At 35.6% G+C, this 21,012-nt stretch overlaps 1 pseudogene; it reads right to left on the bottom strand.

The window, feature by feature from the left end:
* Positions 1–378: 378 nt before the first annotated feature.
* LOC116281427 (ferritin light chain-like) lies at positions 379–13,879 on the bottom strand (annotated as a pseudogene).
* Between the last annotated feature and the right edge of the window lie 7,133 nt (positions 13,880–21,012).

Genomic DNA, 21,012 nt, shown 5'->3' with positions numbered 1-21,012 from the left:
CCAGCGAAGGTTCCCACCAGAGGTGCTGGGGAGGAGACCTCGGCGAGGAGAATAGGGTCTCTCCCCCGCCCCCCACCTCCTCTCCCCTCCTTCCTCCTTCGCGCCCTTTCCTTGGGCTCTTCCTCCCCTGGCTCGGGTGGGGGTTGCCAGGCTCGGCGGCAGCCGCGGCTTGGGCGCGCTGGGAGAGTGCGGAGGCCAGGAGGCGGCCGCGCCAGCTCCCCGCGCCGCCGGCCTGAGGCACCTGTGCGCGCTCACACCGCCGCTTGCTTGGTTGCGGCGGCTTCCCGGCCGAGATCTGCCGGCGGTCGCCTTCCCTGTCTCTGCTTTCTGGTCAGATTATGATCATGCATATGCATCCATGACATCTGTGTAGTCCCCCTATTGCTGTCTGCTTCCCCGGGCGCTCTTTGGCACGGAGCGTCGGGCCAGAAGGCGTCGGCGGGGAGCTCGATGCAGGCGACCATCGCCAGCTCCTTGGAGCAGTTGCCTGGCAGGGGTGGCGGTGTTTGTTTGCCTCCGGGGTTGACCAGCTAATGAGGTAAAAATAATAATAGTAGTAGTAGTAGTAATCCTATGACCCGATTGCCTGGGACCATTCTCAGTGACCTAGGAAGGTTTAAGTGTGAAGGGCACGGGCAGTCTGTTAACCCTGTCTTAGCTCTCCACCTCCCTTTTCCCAACATCCTAACAAACCAGGACAAGACTTAAACAGTTTAATCGAAATATTTCTTTGTTTCTTTGAATTGCAGAGCTTTTCGTTTTTATCCAAATTCTCCTAGGATTGGCCTCGCTTTCCTATTGTGGATTTGCTTTGCTTTATTAGACAGTGAATCAGTCCTGTTTATTTGCAAATGACAAAGACTCTCATGCAAATAGATACTGTATTCAGTGCCTGTACACTCATGAGATCGAGGGGGTGAAGCCACACATTTGATAAATATAAAAACTGGACGTTACTAACTGATTTCCATGAACCATGATTTTGTTTCATAATCTTCACATGGTAGTTGAGAGTAGTCAGGGAACAAGTGGATTATGTGTGTAAAAGATATGACTGGGGAGGAAAAAAAGTCCAGTAAAGCTCTCCTCAAATAATACAACATATAAAGTGACTGGAATTACTACTCCCTGTGAGTACCCTGGAGGGAAAAGTTTCTGATTTTGTTTGTATGTTATTTAAGTTTTTAGGCTCTTAGTTACTCAAGTCATCTTTTAAACGCCAAAAGAATCTTATCCATTAGAATAAATGAAATAGGCATTTTATTTTACCTAAGTATGTCTTATGTAACAAATGTACTCATATTAATAGAGACGCACACTCAATAGTAAATGCAGTATGGAGAAACATCTTTCATGCACTAAGGTGTGCTCAAACATTGATGAAAAACCTCTGGCTCTTCTCACGTATATTCACACGACAACCAAAATTTTGATAACAAAGTAGTATTGGCCGGTCTAGCTATTCTCAACTTAGTAGAATCTGTCCTGCAAAGTATATCTGCTAGTGAAAATATTTGCATTCACATCTACCTGATAATCTGAATGAGAGGAGCACTTCCTCATTAAGGGAACAACAGATACCAAACTCTTCGAATACACCTCAGCTTTAAAAAGCACATATTACCATCACCAGATGTTCAGTATCCCCATGCAAATTCACCAGATGCTATTCTTTCAAAGAAGACTACAGAAAGAAAATGGTTGGTGAAGACTTACAGCTCATTTGACTCTCTAAGTCTTCTCAGTTGTGTCTATATTACAGAAGTGAACAGTAAATTTTTCAAATACTAGTAGCTATTTGGGTAAAGAGTGGTTACCAAGGATTAAATAGCCATTTTCTCATCCTTATTAAGAATACCCCTCATCTGTCTTTGCTAAGGTAATTAGACTTTGAAGAATGTCTACTATCTTCCTCCTGTATTTGATTAAGAAACTATAATAGTAGTATCTGTATAGGCTCATTTTATGGTTGTAAAAGGTAAAGAAAAAATGCAAAGTAAAATACCTTAAAGCCAAACAAAGAGAAGGGATGACACTTAGAGCACAGCATGGAAAGATTCGACTCCTTACTCCCCACCACTTGGCCCACCGGCGATAAGGAAAGGATGATAAATGATGGAATGACACCCCCGTTCTACTACTGGAGGGCTTGGATTTCAGTTTAGATTCTCAGGCTAGGTAAAATCTTTTCTGTCACCTCTACCACAGCATTCTTTCCACTTCATATTCTTTCCCCTTCTGTATCTTTATTAGTGTTGCACTGTGTTATTACATTACTTCATTGAATTAGGATTGTAGTACAACCTGGGAAGCCAAATAAGTAAATAAAATGCAAAGCTTCATTTTAAACACTGACTCTTTGTATTTACTTAGTTGAAAGCAAATTCTCACATTGAAATTTTCTGAAATCAGAAAGATTGAAAACTCTGTCTTTGAACAAATACTGCACAGGTGTCAGAGATTAGTTAGCAAAGAAAATATAATTTATCTATTTATTGAACACACATGTATTTAATAAGCACCCCTTCTGGGCAGGCACCACATTAGGCTCCAGGGACAGCACAGTGAAGAAAATTAGTAACCTTGCCCTTATGAAGCTTCGAGTCTAAAGATCCAGTAAAAGTGTTTTATCACTCAGAAAGCTGTTATGATGATGATGATAAACTTCAAGCCCAAAGAAAAAAGTATTAATTAAATTATACACATTAACAAGATTAAGGGTAAAGGAACACAGACCCTTTGTAAATTCCAGATGGCTATTTTCCCCTCATTTTCCCAGAAAACTAGAGGAGAAAAATTTAACTTGGTTAACTATGAGTTATTTTTTAAAAAGAATGGGCACAGTATCAATACAAAAATTATATAGGAAAATAATTATAGAGGAGTATCAAAATGTACCAATTATTAAAGAACACACACCATAACAATGTTGCCATGGAAAAGTTGAAAATTTTGTCCTATCATTCTGCCATGAATTTTCATAAGGGTACAATGAAGGAATTGTTTCTGTGAATGAAAACCACAAGGCTTTTTGGAAAAACTTGGTTGGGCAGGGTTGAGGCCCCAACAGGAGATGTTGACCCAAATCTGGTAAAACTCAGAAAAGAAATCAAATTAAAAATAAAGCTATCACAAATTAATAATTAATATGGAAGAATTACAAGGTAAAAGACACACTGAAGTAAATTCAGTAAGGGAAAGAGAGCAAAAATGAGAAAGGGTAGCAAAATGGATTGGAAATATAAAGAGATCAACAGGATTAGAGAGAATACGAAAGATGGGGGAACACAGGCAAATGTAATCCAACACATACATAATTAGAGACCTTGAAGAAGAAAACATAAATAATGGAAAAAAATAAATATTTAATATAGTTAAAGAAAAAAATTCTTGAAATGAAAGACCTGAAATTTCATTTTTAAAGGACACAATGGTCACTAAATAAAACTGTCTCTACCAAGATGTATCCTAGTACAGTAACTAGAATTTAAATATAAAAAAAAAATATTTAGGGGCACAAAGGCAAAAACAATCAGTAACTTATAAAGGAAAATATTGGCATTGGCCTCAGGGTTCTTCACTATAACTTTCATAGAAGAATAGAGTCATCCAGTATCAGTGGAGGAAAGCCCACAAGATACCAAAGCACAAAAGATACCAGTGTAAGAGTTTTTTATTCTACGTAGCCAAACAGTCCTTCAAATATAATAGGTGTAAACAAAGTTTTGAACATGCAAGAATTAAGGGAATATTATTCTTATGAACCTGTCTTCAGAATAGAGAATGGAATTTAGCTTTGTGAAAGGTAAATGAAAAAGATATCTTGGATCAAGAACTGATTGTGAGCATTGAATGTATTTAACAATTGACCCGAAATGTGAGAATGTAAGAATTGAAGCAAAGTAATAGAATATAAATCTCATAGACCCTGATAATATAATAATAACATATCTAAACAGAATTTGGTTTAGAAGGGCAAAAAAATGGGATATAAAGGCATTGGTTGTCTAATGGCTGGGAAGCAAAGAAAATCATCTAAAGGAACAAATAAGTAGTCTAACATATTTAAAATACAAGGGTAAACTATAATTGAGATAATATTAAATACCAATTTTTATCATTACTTATTTTAGCAAACTAACAGCCTCTAATAATAGATAAATGCAGTTATTTTAAAGAAAGAAAAGTAACAACAAAATAAAAACTATAAATATTGATTGATAATACATCCATACAGAAATAAATTTTAAAAATTGACCACAGAATGAAGGAATTTTACATATTTAAAAAGCAAAAACCTGGCATAAAATAATATGGCAGAGTAGACATATTCTTCTTATTAAATGTGCATAAGATTACTTCATTCTTTATGAAAAAGTAGAGATTTTTAGATTAGATCACAAAACAAAATTGAATTTTATATTTTATATCTACAATAAGAGAATTCAGAATACTTGAAAAAGAAAAAGATAGACAAGCATATAGCAGGCAAATGCACACAAAAAGTATCCAGGAATTGCAATCTGAGTTGTAGATGAGGTGTTACACAAACCAAAAACCTGTCAAACAAGATGAAGAAGGATATTTTATGATTATAGCAATGGGTACTTTCCTATGCATACAAAACAATTATGAATACCTGTGTACCAAATAGTATAGCACCAACATAACTACATCAGAAATTATAATATATACAAAAAATAGCATTAGTAGGAGTCAATACTTTTAATTTATGAGAGTCCACATGTACAAACAATAAATAAATATATTAAAGGTTAAATATCATATAGTCTTTCAAGACCAGCCTCACTTAGGACCATCAATGGAAAATCCCAGTTAAAATATTAACAAATAAACCCTAGCTCATTAAATTAAAAGAATGTTAAAAGGACATGATGTCATCACCAAGTGTGTGTTTTCTTTTTCCCCAAGAATGTAAGAATGTTTCCATACCAGAAAAGCTATTAACATATTTCATCATTTCCCTCATCTATAAAGTGAAAATAAAATATCAGTGCCCACTTTATGGGAATTTTTACAATGATTTAAAGAGTTATTACACACAAAATCTTTAGTAAGATTGCCTGGAATATAGTTAGCCTTTCATAAATGCTATCTGTTGTGTTTATCAGCTTTGAAAAGATATTAAAAAATGACTATGCTTGTGATAGTAATATAAATCTTGTTTTCATTTTCTTGAATAATAAACTGGTGTTGATTTATTAATGTTATGTTCTCATCTTTTGTCCCTTCTCCTCAGGGTTTCCATTATTAATTTTTAGGTCCTGTGTTCTTTTTGTATCATTATTAAAATACTGCTAAGCATTAAAATCAATTTGCAAATTCTGAGTGCACTGCACACTATCCACTTAAAAATAATTTTGAATTATTTGCTAATATATGAGTGCATTCTCTCTCTTCTTTAATAGACTTTATTTTTTAGAAAAGTTTTAGGTTCATGGCAAAATTGAGCAGAAGGTACAGAGGTCCCGTATACACGTGTTCCCCTATTACATACAACCGCTATATATACATTTGGCACCAAAGTGGTACATTTGTTCCAAATGATGAACCTATATTGAAGCAACGTTATCCCAAGTCTATAGTTTACGTTAGGGCTTAGTCTTGGTGTAGCACATTCTGTGGGTTTGACAAATGTAATGATACCTGTTCATACAGAATAATTTGACTGTCCTAAAAATCCTATGCTCTACCTATTTATCTCTCCCTTTTCCCTAACCCCTGGCAACCACTGACTTTTTTTACTTCCTCCATAGTTTTGCCTTTTCCACAGTGTCACAGAGTTGAAATCACACAGTATATGTGGCCTTTTCAGATTGGCTCATTTCACTTAGTAATACGCATTTAAAACCCTTCTCTATCTTTTCATAGCTTTTTTCCCCCATTGAATTCTACTTTTTAAAATACTAAGATTGTTACTTGCTTTGTTCTTGCTTATTTTGGGCCAACATATCTTATTACGTATATATACACATATATGTATGTGAGTGTATGTGTGTGTGTGTATATATATATATATATAAAATTTTCTGAGATTTTGCTACACATGTGTCTTACAGGAGACATATATTTAGAATATCTTTTGAAAGATGCCATGAAAGTTCTTTTTAGTAGGTGAGTTTAACTTTATTTTCATGAACTATATTTCCTATACATCAATATAGTTCACTTTGCTTACATCTTTTTTCTGTTTTTTTTCCTTTTGAATTATTTGTTCCATTTTTAAAATTGTTTTGGCATTTACTTTTCTTTTCATCTTATATTTGTTTTTATTCCTATATTTATTTTAATTCTAGTAGTTATCCTCAAATTTCTGACATCAGTATCTTGCATGTCAAATTAATTATTATGTCGAACATAAAAATATCCTACCCCTGAAAAAGGAACCATGACTCTACTCTTAACTACTTCAAGACTCTATTTTAATCTATCTCACTTCTTGGCCCCTCATAATTTCACTCATGTTGTCTGTCTTGAAATTTAGTTATAAATTAGTATGAAATATTTTTAAGCATTACTCATCAAATTTCAGTGCTTTTACTCATTTCTTTTTTCAGTTTTTATTTATTATACTACTGTTTTCAAAGTCTTTGCTGAAGGAATTGGTGGGTACTAATTTCTAAATGTGTATGTGTATATATATATTCAATGGCAAAGATAAAATTCTTTCAGATATACAAGGCTCATTGAAATATAGATAATGTAGTTTTTATATAATTGTAGACATTATATATAATAATATTTACATATATAAAAATATACATAATGGTTATATATTTTAATGTAATATATGCTATTTAGTGTTATATATAATATAAACTACATTATGTATTATATATACCATTTCTATGGGCCTTGTATATTTGAAAGGATACTTATTTTGTTTCTGCTCTTGGATTGTGGAAAAAGACGTTGTTATAATTTATAATGCTAAGTTCACTGCTATATTTCCTCAGAATGTTAATAATGATTTATTGATGTCTACTTTCCAATATTGTTAATGTTATTCTAATCTTTCTTTGTCTTTAAGCAACCCCTCTTTTCTCATTGTTCACTTTTTGGAATAAGTATTTGTTCTTCTCAGAAGTGTCACTTTAATATTTTATACTGTCTGACATTTGGTAGGCTTTTTCCATTTAAAGTAATTAAATCTTTGAGTCTAGGAGATTATGGGCAATAACTTTTTTAAACAACTCTTTTCTATCTATTGTTTCCATTTTCTGTGAAGAAAGAGTTAACAAATCATACCTGATTGCTCAATTCTTGCATGCTTCCATGTATACCTGGTTCCATGACTGACCCACAATTCCTTTGAATGTGACTCTTAGAAAGCTTTTTAGGTTAATGATTGAAGATATTCTTTTACATACCTAGAGGAATGGACTGTGATATTCTACCTTGTCAAGACTGTTTTGCACAAAAATCAAGATTGATTATATGCACCTGGTTTCATTATTGGGGTCCTGGATTTCAATTACCATGATTGGTTGCTTAGCAGGGTATGTCTGTGTGACAGATCCCTAAAAAACCCTTAGACACCAAAGGCTTGATTGAATTTCCTTGAGCAGAGACATTTCACTCAGGTTACTATGGTTCACCACTATAGTAAAAAGCACACCCTGAGCTGAGACATAGAAGGACTCAGTAGATTGTACCTGATTTCTCTGGACTCAATGCAATGTACATATTTTTCTCACTACTTCTACTCTGTATCCTTTTGCTGTGATAAGTCTTAGCCAAGAGTAAAACTTTTTTTGGAACTCTGAAGCAAAAGTGTATGGTATTGAGATCCCCAAAAAACAAATGTCGAAATATTTCTCTTCAGACTTCTTTCAGACTTTTAATCTATTTTATCCTTTCTGTCATTTGAAATTATTTAATTTAATTTTTTAGTTAACCAGCTTTCTGTGTAAATAAATTAGTCTTCTATTTATCCTATCTACTAAAAGATTTTGTTGTTGTTTATTTCAAAAATTATATTTTCCATTAACAAGAATGTGACTTTTTTTTTTGCAAAATTTCTAGTTAAGCCACTGGTTCTTGTTACATAACTTACTATTCTTGCTTCGTAGATATGATTTCATACTTTATCTCTGTGTAGACAGTATATATGAATATTTAAAGTTTTTTTTTCAGATTATGATGTTACCATTTCCACAAGAATAAGTTCTTTGTTGAGAATATTGTCTCTTTTCATGTGTAGGCCATTATCTGATGTTTATGATATAATCTTCTGCTGGAAAATTAATTAATATATGCTACAACTGTTGACAAGACAAGAAGTGATGGCTTTATGACATTGCAATCCCTAGCTACTTAGTGTGGCATTGTTTCACTCTTGGCCTTGGAAGGGAGAAGTAGGGAGAAAATGGAGGGAATTATGCTTTCAGTTCCTGGGTTTGAATGGCATTAAACACCAATGCCATGGATTCAGTGACATCTCAGCCACCAGAAAAATCTGAACATAATTTGCCCTTGCTTATATCTGTATTTTCCTTAATATTTGTATTTGTCATTCATGTAAATTTTTTTTCTGTTTTGTTTACATTATGTTTTACAAGAGACTATGTAGTATACATTAATTTGTGTTTATTCAGATCTCTCTTGATCCCCAGAAATATATTGAAGCTGTTCAAATATCCCTATGACATCTCATTTACCAGATCTCTTTTAATTTTTTGTCCAGTTTCTTGCTTGCCCCAAATTGTATCACTGCCTCAGGCAATTATGATGTGGGCCAGTTACCACTGATTGTTTTCGACAAATACCCTGGGGAGAAGGTTCATTCTACTGTGCTAGTGTGAGCACTGAGTCGGGTCAAATAAAGAAAATCCCTGTGATCGGAACTTTTTGAGGTAGCACCAGACAGATCAAATTGCTAAAAATTCTCTGGGCATGGGATTCTTTGTGGATCCAACCTACCTCCTCTAGTGGCTGCTAGGCTGCTGGTTTTCACAACTAGTACTATAACAAAGCTGTTGGTTTCAATACTGCTGCAAAGCTGGAGAAAGGAATTTTGGATTAGAAGTTAAAATGCGACAAAACTCTTCTTGTGTAGATTTCACCATTTTTGTTCTTTAATAACTACTCCTCAGATTGTTGCAAGCTTTTGATTAATTTCTAAAGTTTTGAAAAAGTTGACTTTCATGATTTTAGACTGTGCTTTCCTTGGTTTTTTTGCTTGATGAATGGGTCTAATGAGTGAGTGTTAGGTATTATTTGAAAAATAGGTTATCTAGTATATTTCAAATCATTTTGTCATGCTGACCCCATAAATATAATTATAATCAAATTTATTTATAAATATCATGTTTCTACTCCAAAAACAATTTCTAGTTTCTAACCAATAGCCAGCAAAAATCTCTACTTATAAGGGTTTTTTAATGTACATTTAGCTGTAATATTAAAATTAGACCATAAGCATTAGAGTGGTCTATTATACTACATCGTTATAATTTTGTTTGTTTATTATTTCTTGTGTGCATTTCTCTTACACCATCACAAGAGCATTAAGTCTGAGTCTTTTCTGGTATTTGAGAGAGAATGGGTGTATACAATCTAATAACGCACTTATTTATTCATTCTTGAAATCAGTCATTAATTAAAAAATGGGCAGTGATTTAATTTTTTTAACCCAAGACAACATATATATGTTCAAATGTATACTCAGAGATAACAAAAGTCTCTATTCTAATAATTAAAAAATGTAATGTTACTTGTTTGAAAAATTGACGTTTATTGTATGTAATAAATTTAGATAGGTTGCTTCTTATTACGGTTTCTTTATATATATATATATATATAGAGAGAGAGAGAGAGAGAGAGAGGGACAGATTTAAATATCTACCTGAGTTAAACAGTTGTAGAATTCTTGAAACAGCTTTACAAAATCTCAGGTTTCCAAGAAATACAACTAGAAGTCCTGAGACCATTTTTTCTTGTGAAGTCCTCAAAGTGAACACGTAGCTGTGGGTGTAAATGTGCAAACACCAGGAAAAATAAGTAGGGCAAAGTTCAAAGATGCTAAAATGAAAAGTAGACACTGGAAAGCAGCAACTGAAATGACCAGTTCAGATGGCGTCTTTGAAATATTACCCAGTCCCCAAAGGCAGAGCTGATGGCTCTTTCCTCTGTGCGCCTATATTACTTTTTTTCACAGCTGTATCTTACTACTAATCACTGCCTTCCTTGTGGTATAAATAAGTTGTTATCTCCCTTATGAGACTGTGAAGACTCCAGAGAAAAAAACAATTCTGAGGGACATTGTTTAATGCTCCATCTCTAATAAATAGCAGAAGAAATACTCCAGGAATATTTGTAGAATGAAACAATAAATGAATATGCCCTTGATAAAGGTAATCCAATAATTCTTTGCCAAAAATCAAGCAGTTTATATTTTAAAGACTGTTTTATAACTATGAAATTCATGCTCAAATTTTTAAATCATTTTTCCTATAAACAATTTACTTTTTCTGTGTCAGTGAGAGTACTCCTATAGAAAAACATCGTCATTTATAAGCATGATGTTTATGGGGTTGAGGGCTGGGTTGACAGGTGGAAGTGATAATGACCTCTTGTTAACTCTAATTTCAAATAGATAGCCAAAAATCTAGTTTGTGGTTTTGACAAGGCAAAATGAGATATTCACAGGGAAAATAAGTTTTTAATAAATTTATATCTCGAGTCTGAAAAATACTATCATTATAAAAGGAAAGTGTGTACAAATTGAAGAATATACAATAAAATAAAATTAAATTATCTGCTAGGCCCATCCTAAATTATGAACATTTGTTTTATGTCTTCTATATTAAATGAAAACCAAGTCTAGCTTAAAATTTTATTTAGTAGATTTTTTTTTTCTTTTTTCTTTTAACTGCTGCAAAAAGCTTTATTATTTCCATTTGGTCCAAGGCTTGGGAGAGGGCTGCTGGGCAGTTAAAAAGCTGCCCAGTGGCTGCAGAGAGAGGTTTCAGGCAGAAGCCCTGACGCCTGAGGGGCTCCACCAAGGCCGCTGGGCTGCAGAGGCTCCTGGTCGTGCGTGAGGGTGAGCCTCTCGAAGAGATACTCTCCCAGCCCAGCCTGGGGATCAGCCAGCCTGCGGAGGTGAGTCAGGTGGTCGCCCATCTTCTTGATGAGTTTCACCTGCTCTGCCAGGAAGCGGCTCTCCCGGAAGTCACAGAGGTGGGGGTCTGGGCGGGCAGAACCCGGGGCGTGTGGGTCCGGAAGAGCGTGGTTCAGGTTCTTCTCCATGGGAATGGCCGTTTCCACAGCGTCCTGGGTTCCCCTCCTCCTCTTGAGATGGCTTCTGAGGGTCCTGGAAGAGGGCGCGGCCGCCCGTGCTGGTTTTGCATTTTCAAGAAACGCCAGGTGCCCTCCGTGCTTCTCCCTGGCACTCCTTCCCACTCGCAGAAAAAGTGGCCCAGCCCCCCAGAGTCATATCCTCGCCGTGGAAACTGAGGCCCAGAGAGAGGTAGGTGCAGGAGGCCCGCAGATGCACATTAACCAGGCAGTTGACAGTGGCTTCCACCTCAGAGGAATAATTCTGACGAATCTGGGAGCTCGGGGTTAATTGGTAATAACGAGTTAAGCTAAAAAAAAAACGGTGTTGGATGACCCCGGAGGCCAAGGGTAACAGAATGGCTGGTTCTGGACGTTGCAATTGGAAAAAAAAGGTTGAAAGGTGGTCCGAGGCTGGAGCAGGGGGCGTCCCTGGGTCTGTTCCGTCCAAACACTGTTGAATTGAGAGACAGATCCGCAGGACCGCTGAGCACACTGCTCAGTAGAATATTTAAGTAGCTGAAATCTATGTGGGGAAGCAGGACACTGGAAGAGTGAATTATGTCCCCTTCTAGAAGATCAGAAATTGTCTAATTTAACAATGAAATTTAAAGCTATATGAAGCTGGGGATGGAGGTGGGATGGAGGGGTGGGGATGGACGGGGTGGAGGGACTATAACATGGCCTGTGTAGCTTGACAAAGTTGGATTTACTTCATTAGGGAAGCAACAGGCTCACTGTACATTAAGACAAATTCTTGACCAACTTCATTTCAGACTTGTCCGACTTATTATAACAACACAGTAACAACAATTCACAATATACACAACTTCCTTTATATTACCAGTGCTCTGCTAAAGATTTACTACTATCCTCTTTAGTTCTTGCAAGTGTCCAGTGAAGTTGGCATTGGAGAGTTATTTCTGTCTTTCACATGACAATTTTCCTCACAGCTGAGCAGCTACTCTTCCCAGGAGAGAACAGTATTGGAGGAAAAGTTGCTGGTCTCACTGCCATCCTGTCCTTTCATCGGCTTCTCCTTATGGGAAGAGAAATTCTATTTCTAAGTAGTGAAGCTAGTAGAACTCAGCACCTGTAGGATACAGTCTCTTCTGGGGGCTGCCTGCTTCTCCCGTGCTACGTGGAACGTGCTGAAATTGTCCAACTGCTTTGTCTTGTTGTGGGGGGAATAAAAAAGGTGCCTAATTTTGACTTTTGAATTTAATCAGTGCTTTCTGATCTAGAGTACCAAGATTAAAATGGATATTCTGAAGTCTAACTTACTCCTGGGTATATCTTTTACTTAGATCTAATATTAAATAATGAATATAAGTATCTACATTTTTGAATTAGAAAAACTGAGGTTCAGAGAGATTAAACCGTGCTTAAGAGCACGTAACTTATAAATAGTGAGTTGATGTTTAAAATACAGATCTTTCTGAACTTCTTGCTTTCAGATAGTCCATAATCCTTCCATTTTCACATCCCCACCTCTCAGGCCAATCCCTCTGGAGAGAAAATTGAAGAATATGAACTGTGTAACATGTGCCTGTACATAATTGTACTGTAAAATTGCCATTTTCAGGATGTGCTGGCATAAAACTGTAATTATTGTAAAGAAAAAACTGACCAGACTAGAAAATAATTATATGAACATGGTGTCCTTTGTCCAGATGAACACGTAAGTAGTTTAGTCAGTTTGGTGGCCTTTCATCATGCTACAGAACGAAAGAATAAATACATGTTTCATGTGTAGACTAGACTGGCTGATTTTCAAGAAATAATCTGAATCTCATGATGTTGAGTTATATTTGCAGTTAAATAATTTAGCTGCAGCTCTTCTTAGTGGATGAGGAAGACTAGAGTTGCAGCCCTAGTCCTTCTGTTTCTCACCCTGGGAATCAACCTAATGTCTCCACTGCAATCTCTAGGAACAGAGCAGATGGCATCTGGGTAAGGCTCAAAGCAGCAGCGGTTACAGTCTACAGGATATAAGAAGGGACTAGGACTTGCTATCCTTAAGGTAGGGATAGTGTATGTCTGACCTGAGGAAGGGGCCAAGACCTTAGATGATGAGGATAGAGTTGAGAGTGGGGCATGAAAGGGAGTATTGGAGGAGAGGGAGAGATTAGTGTAGCAAAGTCATTTATTAATAGATAAAGACTCTGCAGTCTTTAGTGCAAATCTAATTTCATTATTTTTTTCTCCACCTATAGAATCGTTACAAAACTGGTAGCCCACTTTCCACCTTTCCTCCTACCTAACCAGGGAATTAAATGGCCTTTTTGCCCTGGGGATGCAGGAGGAGGCATGATGGGGGTAGTTCTCTGCTCTGAGTTTCAGAGCTACATCTATCACCACAACAATAACAAACTAACATTTACTGAGGACTTACCCTGTGCAAAATTCTGAGAACGTCTTCAACTTTATCCTGTTTGATCTTCATAAGAACCTTGAGATGGGTGCTGTTTTTATACTAAGTTTATAGATGAGGAAATTGAGGTAAAGAAAGGTTAAATAATATGTCTAAGATCACATAGCCAGTAAGTTACCTTGTGCCAGGATTCAAATCTTGGGGCATCCTGATTCCAAGTTCTATATTATTTACCATTATATATTGCCTCCCCGGGAAAAAGAAACCAGTGGAAGACAACATGGATCTTTGTACTTGGAAGTCTTACACTTTCAGGTTGTACAAAGTTCTGGTGTGGAGGCAAGCTATGTCAAAGATAGAAGTGAGGAGTGACCTCTTTTTTGATACCACCAATTGAAGACAAGAGCTCTCCCCCATTTTCTGAGAACTTGCATGGCCCCAATCTAAAGGGTGGGAAACAACCGAGAAATATTACTGATATGGAATTTTTTTATTTGGTAAGTAAGGCTCAAATCATTTATAAAAATAATAAAGCAATGTGACATTTACGAAATACCAACTATTCGGGAGCAATTCATACCGATTATATTGGTAGTAAGGGATATGTAGTGGAAACTCCTCCAGTCTCCATACTGCTCTGCTTTTTAAAACGTAAGAGATTGAGTTCATTCTACTAGTGCACCATCCCCTAGGCTTCCCTTCTGCACCATATTGGCACATAGCTTTTACTTCTTCACTAAAAAAAGAACTTAAATTCCAATGGAATCTAGTAATGAAGAGAAATATGAGGAGCAAATTAGAAAACAGAGTAACTATCTGTAAGATGATTATCTCAAAGGCCTAGACACGACCCCTGGTTACTAGTTAGTTAAAAGTTCAAACCCAGGCTGATGTCCCTGCTCAATTTCTTTTCAGAGGATAGCTAGAAAATACTCCAATGGTTAAACTCCGGAGGTCTATCACAGGGCTTAAAGTTGGGGTTACTGCAGTCTTCAATAATGAAGACACAGAGATTCGGTCCTTGAGCATGAGAAGAAGAAATCAGATGATCTAGGTCATCCTTTATGCAATGAAAGAGGTAACACAGGAGTTCTGGTTGTTCAGCAGAGTGGTAGAAAACAGGGTGGAAGAGGCAGGCTGGGGCCAAAGCCTGGAGGACCTGGTAGGTCATCATAAAGAATTTGGGTTTTATCTAAAGGGGATGTCAATGGAGAGTTTCAGTAGGATGGTGATGTTATGTATTTCATAATCATTTGGGTACTATGTGAAAAATTTCTTGCAGGGGGAAAGATACAAGTGGAGTGACCAGTTGCAGCAGCCCTGGTGACTGGCAATCATAGCTTGATACAGGACCGTAGCAGTGGAGAGTAAGAAGTGGTGCAGTTCAGAATGCAGAGTGGTTGTACAGCACAGGGAACTATATTCAGTATCTTGTAGTAGCTTACAGTGAAAAAGAATAGGAAAACGAATATATGTATGTTTATGTATGAGTGAAGTATTGTGCTGTACACCAGAAATTGACACAACATCATGAACTGACTATACTTCAATAAAAAAAAAAAGAATGCAGAGTGGTGAATGAATGAATGTAACTTTAGTGTCTGGGTCACAGCAGCTTACTACACTTAGGAACATCTCTGAAAAGCGATCGTTGGGTGTTGGGATACCCAAGCAGTAGCTGTTTTATTTCTTGGAGTTCCATTTGGGCTGAGGAGTAAACTCTTTCTGCTTTTTGCTAAGTTTTCTTCAGGAAGCATGGACTAGGAAGAGGAACTTAAAATAAGAAAAGGTATCTTAAAGAAAACCATTGGAATTAGATAAGGAAAACATGGTGAAACTTTTAATATCCTGCATTCTAAACTTGTCAGTGGCCTCTTACTGTAAAGGTTTTCAGAAGGCATCTGTACAAAAGATCTTTTCACTGCTTCCCCGGGCACAGAAAGTAGGATAGCAATCTACAACACACACATAGATTGTCTATAGTATATGTTCTTTTTTTCCTTGCAGTAATAGAAACCTCCAAGTTTAAGTTCAGCTATCTCTATCCAGCCACAGACTATATTTCCTGGCCTCCCTCGGAGCCAGCTTTAGCTGTATGACTACATTCTGGCTCACGGAATGTGAAGGTAAGTTATGTTTGCGACCTTACAAGCATTCACAACTTTTACAAGGGAAATCACTCACCATTCACTTGTTTTTTCCACTCTTGGCTCAAATGGAAACATAGACGTTATGGCGTGTGTTTGCTGCAATGATGCAGATAAAAACACTAACTGAAGACATGACAGACAGCAGGTTGGAATCTGCATCCTTACATAACTTCATAGAGCAGAATTCCTCTGATAGCCCCTACACCTGAGGCTGTTACATAAGAGAGAATAATAAGCTTCTGTTTTTGCTTGAAGCACTGTAATCTAAACTCTTTTAGTTAAAGGTAGCACAGACTGCTGTATCTAATACATGGTTATTATTTATTGCAAGACACATAATTCAAAATCTAGACAAATCATTGTATTGTATTTGTATTATATGGTAATCTTATGTAGCTTATATATTTCTACTTTTTTTGAGTTTATGAATCTTAGTTATAGATGATTTTCAATGGTGAATTATTGATCACTTTCCCACATAGTATATTTGGTATTGAGGGCTAGATTTGTTGCAGCCCCAGAACTTGTTGTCAGTGTCAGAAAAGTGTGCCCTTCAAATTGCATGTAATTAGAATCAATAAGATATTGAAATTATTACCTTCAGAAGTAACATTCTGAAATATGATTTGTGGATGTATTGCTGATGAGAATTTCATTTCTTTGAAATCTTATTAAGAACACTAAAATGTAACTAGTGAATTTATGACCTAATTAATTGTTATGTGCCAAATAGAACTTTGGTGCTTAAAAGGGATATAAATATTTTAATGAGAACAACAGCATGAATTTGTCTTTTAGAATTGTATAGTCTTACAAAGTGATAGGTAAAGGCAAATGTCACAGTGCTCAGGAGTGGGACTGCTGGATCATATGGTAAGTCTATTTTCAGTCTTTTGAATCTCTATACTGTTTTCCTTAATGGCTACACCAAACTGCATTCCCACCAGCAATGTAGGAAGGCTCCCTTTTCTCCACAGCCTCTCCAGCATTTATTGTTTGTGAACTTTTGAGTGATGGCCATTCTGACTGGTGTGAGGTGATACTTCTTTGTAGTTTTGATTTGCATTTCTCTGATAATTAGCAATATTGAGCATTTTTTTCATGTGCCTGTTGGCCATTTGTGTGTCTTCATTGGAGGAGAATTGCTTGTTGAGATCTTCTGCCCATTTTTGGATGGCGTTGTTTGTTTTTTTCTTATTAAGTTGTATGAGCTGTTTATATATTCTGGAAATTAAGCCCTTGCCACTCTCACCTTTTGCAAATATTTTCTCCTGTTCTGAAGGTTGTTTTTTGTTTTGTTTTGTTTTGCTTATGGTTTCCTTTGCTGTGCAAAAGCTTATAAGTTTAATTAGGTCCCATTTGTTTATTTTTGCTTTTATTTCTATTGCTTGGGTAGACTGCCCTAGGAGAACATTGCTGAGATTTGTGTTGGATAATGCTTTGCCTGTTTTTTTTCTAAGAGGTTTATAGCGTCTTATCTTACGTTTAGATCTTTAAGCCATTTTGAATTTATTTTTGTGTATGGTGTGAGGGGGTGTTCTAATTTCATTGATTTACATGCAGTTATCCAGTTTCCTAAAACCATTTGTTGAAGAGACTGTCTTTACTCCATTGTATGTTCTTGCCTCCTTTGTCAAAGATTAATTGACCAAAAGTTTGTGGGTTTATTTTCGGGCTATTTATGCTGTTTCATAAGAATCTTTTTTTTAATTGGGGAAGATTCAGTGACATTGAACCAGGTGATGGTTCCAATTGTTAAATTCTCATTCTTAGACTCTATTAGGAGAAGCTTTAAAGACGTGATTATATTTAAGTGATAAGAGAGAAAGGAGCTTTGGGACCAATGGGAAAAAACTATAAAAATAATTGATATTTTTTATACTAAAATTTAAACCTATCTAACAGAGTAGTGGCATTCAAGAAAAAAAAATGAACTCTAAGTAAGACTTCAGATATTTTCTATGCACATATAAGTGGCTGGAAAGTAGCCTGCAAAAGAGAAAAAGACCTCTGTGCATGGATATCACACTTTCTTCAAAAGTAAAAAGCCATGCAGAAAACCTTAGTCTATCAATGCAACGAAACTGGTTGGTCAAGGAATATGAACTGGCTGAAGCCTCAAACAGATAATTGAAAATTAAACTTTCACAGTTCAATTTTAACAATCCTGAATGTCACCATTATTTGTGAGGAAGAACAATGAGAGGACTGCTTTGTCTCAGTGGCTTTCCTCCCTCTGTTCTGCTTGACTATCTCCATTACTTGATGGTCATGAAAAATATATTGGCTTCATTTCAAAGAATTCTCTTGGAATCAAATATCAAACCAAATATATTGGATAATCATTCTTAATCTAATTTAAGAAAAGTAAAATGTTACTGATTGCCTGTTTATTTAGCATTCTGCCTTTATTTTTTATTTTTATATTTTTATCTTGTAAATATTTGAGTGTTGTGTCTTTATTATGGTTACATGAGTATGTGCTTAAAATATATTTTAAAAATTTGATAAGAATATTCATATTCCACCTCTGCAAATAAATTCTTAATTTATTTAATCAATAATTCTTATATCTGTTTCAAAAACCTAACCCTGATATTTGGGGAAGAACTTTTAAAATTATAGTGTAGATGCCTAAAACATGGTTATTTATTTCCACAAAGTCTAGAGGTTTTTTTTTTTTTTCAGTATTACTAGTCAGTGTTAGTAATATGATTATTTGAAATATTCTCAATTCTTGATTACATTAATGAGCAAAAATAAATGTTTTAATCCAAGTTCAAAATGCCAAGGTTGTCCTGGGGATAAAATTAGATGCTATGCCTTTTTTGACCACGCCACTGCTCATTAATTGCAGTTTTTCAGTTGTTTTTTTTTTATTATGGTAAAATATGTAATATTAAATTTGCCATTTTAACCATTTTTAAGTGTACATTTCAGTGGCACTAATAACATTCACAATGTTGTACAACCATTATCAATATCTATTTTCAAAACTTTTTTGTCAACTCAAATAGAAATTCTATAACCATTAAGGAGTAACTAACTCTTGTGTCCAACCCCAATTCACTTCTAATCTTCTTTCTGTTTGTATTAAATTGCCTCTTCTAGATATTTCCTGTAGGTGGAATCTTGCAATATTTGTCCTTTTTCATCTGAGTTATTTCATTTGGCATGAACTTTTCAAGTTTTATGTAGGTTGCAGCATGTTTTAGAATATTCTTTTTATGGATAAGTAATATCCCATTGTATATTCACAACGCATTTAATTGCAATTTTTAAAGACAAAATCCTAGATTTGTGCAATATAGAAATTCCTTCTTTGGGGGAAAAGTTGGTGAAAAGTAATAAAAATGTAAATGGTTTGCTCTCCTTTTTTTTAAAAAAAACAAAAACCCTATGGTGGAAATTAGAGACTAACAAAGTCCAAATTATGAAATACCATTTCTGGATTTTCACTGTTATTTTTAAAATGTGCTGCCTTTTCAGTGGTAGATGCTCTTGAAATACAAAACAAAATGTAGTAACTCAGTGAGATCAGATAGAACAAGGAAAGTCATATACTTTCTGCCTAAGTTTAAGCTTTCTATGATATGACAAATTTTTGTGGAGTACACATCACTCTGATGCCTGACAACACTACAAAACCTTCTGCTCAAGATAGATCATAAAATTTCAGAAAGATCTATCATTGTATATGGCTCAGTGCATCATCTAAATTGAGAGAACTGCAGAGGATACACTTCTAGGATTGATCATAGATTGTGCTATTGACAGTGCCAGTTGTTTTTAACTATAATAATTTGTTACTAAGGAAGTATTTCATTCCAAAAACACAGTTTCAGCCAGGTGTTTGAAGGTTAAATATATTTCCCAAAGACAGAACATCTGAAAAACTAGTTAGGCTCCTTATTAATCTCAAATCGATATATAGCTAAATCTAAAAACTCCAGATATTGTGCCACCAAAACTGCTTTTCAGTTCCTAATTTTGGACAAAGTTAGAGAATTGAAGGTGAAAATTAGAAAGAGAGAGCATTCTCCAGATACACACTGTCATGCCAGTGTCTGTGACCATGACAGGCCTGTGCACATGATTTTGATGAGAAATGAAAGCCAGATTGACAATGCCAGAAATTTTTGTCTGTATCTGAACTTGGGTTTAATTAAATTCAACACTATACGTGAACACGGAAATAGGTATCTACTTTAAAACACGTTTCCCCCTTTTTCTCATTAAAAATTGCGTAAGTAATTCATGTTTATTACAGAAAAATTAAAGACTAACTAATAGAAAAAAAAGAAAAAAGAATTCCAAATCAATGTTTTAGTAAAATATGTTAGTGTAAGAAGAATCATGTAGTCTTCTTTCTTTAAATAATAAGAATGTCCATATAAAAATGAAACTATAAAAATAATTTATCAGCTTTGTAGCTGGGGGGAAAACGCCAACTTTATTCTAAATTTGGACAGTTTCTGTTAGTTATGTTACAGATGAGACTTTTTAAAAGTCTTCAGGCACTGAAGGCAGATAGTTCTTTTGGAAAAGTAAATAAAAGGCATAGAGTAATACCACAAGTAATCTTGATTTGAAAAGATGAGGCTAGAGGGAAAGGTAGATGAGGTGAGAGATGGAGACTGTATTTGTGTTCAGTAGGCTGACTGAATAGACACCAAAATTTCCCTGCCTTAAAAAAAGTTTCTTTCTCATCTAATAAATCCTGTGCTGTTATCTATATTGATAGCTAACCCTTCTCTGTAGACATTCAGGGTGAATCATTGGCTACTCTATCACTTTTAATATGTCGATTCCAAGGTTATCAGGGCATTGACATCAGCCAGAACAAGGGGGTTGGAGAGGGAGGGTTGATGGTGGGATGTTTATATGGGCCAGTCTTGAAAGTGGTCACATCACTTCTACTTATAGTCTATTCATTAAAATAATCATGTGTCCACACCCAACTGCAAGGGAGGCTGAGAACGGCAGTCTGGCTTTGTCTCACAGAAGAGGCAACAGATGTGTGTTTATTTGCTTGTGTGTTAGTTTGGAAGACAACTAGCTATCTGCCACAGAGACTATTTTTCTTTTGGCATATTTACTATTTAATTATGGCCATACTAAATGAGGACGTTATATTCTTTCTGCTTGACAAGTCTACTGATATTTTCTACTTTATACTGCATAATTACT

The sequence above is a fragment of the Vicugna pacos genome, chromosome 8, assembly GCF_048564905.1.
Source record: "Vicugna pacos chromosome 8, VicPac4, whole genome shotgun sequence".
NCBI lineage: Eukaryota > Metazoa > Chordata > Mammalia > Artiodactyla > Camelidae > Vicugna > Vicugna pacos.
The sequence above is the reverse complement of the archived record's forward strand: the minus strand, read 5'-3'. Positions and strand labels throughout refer to the sequence as shown.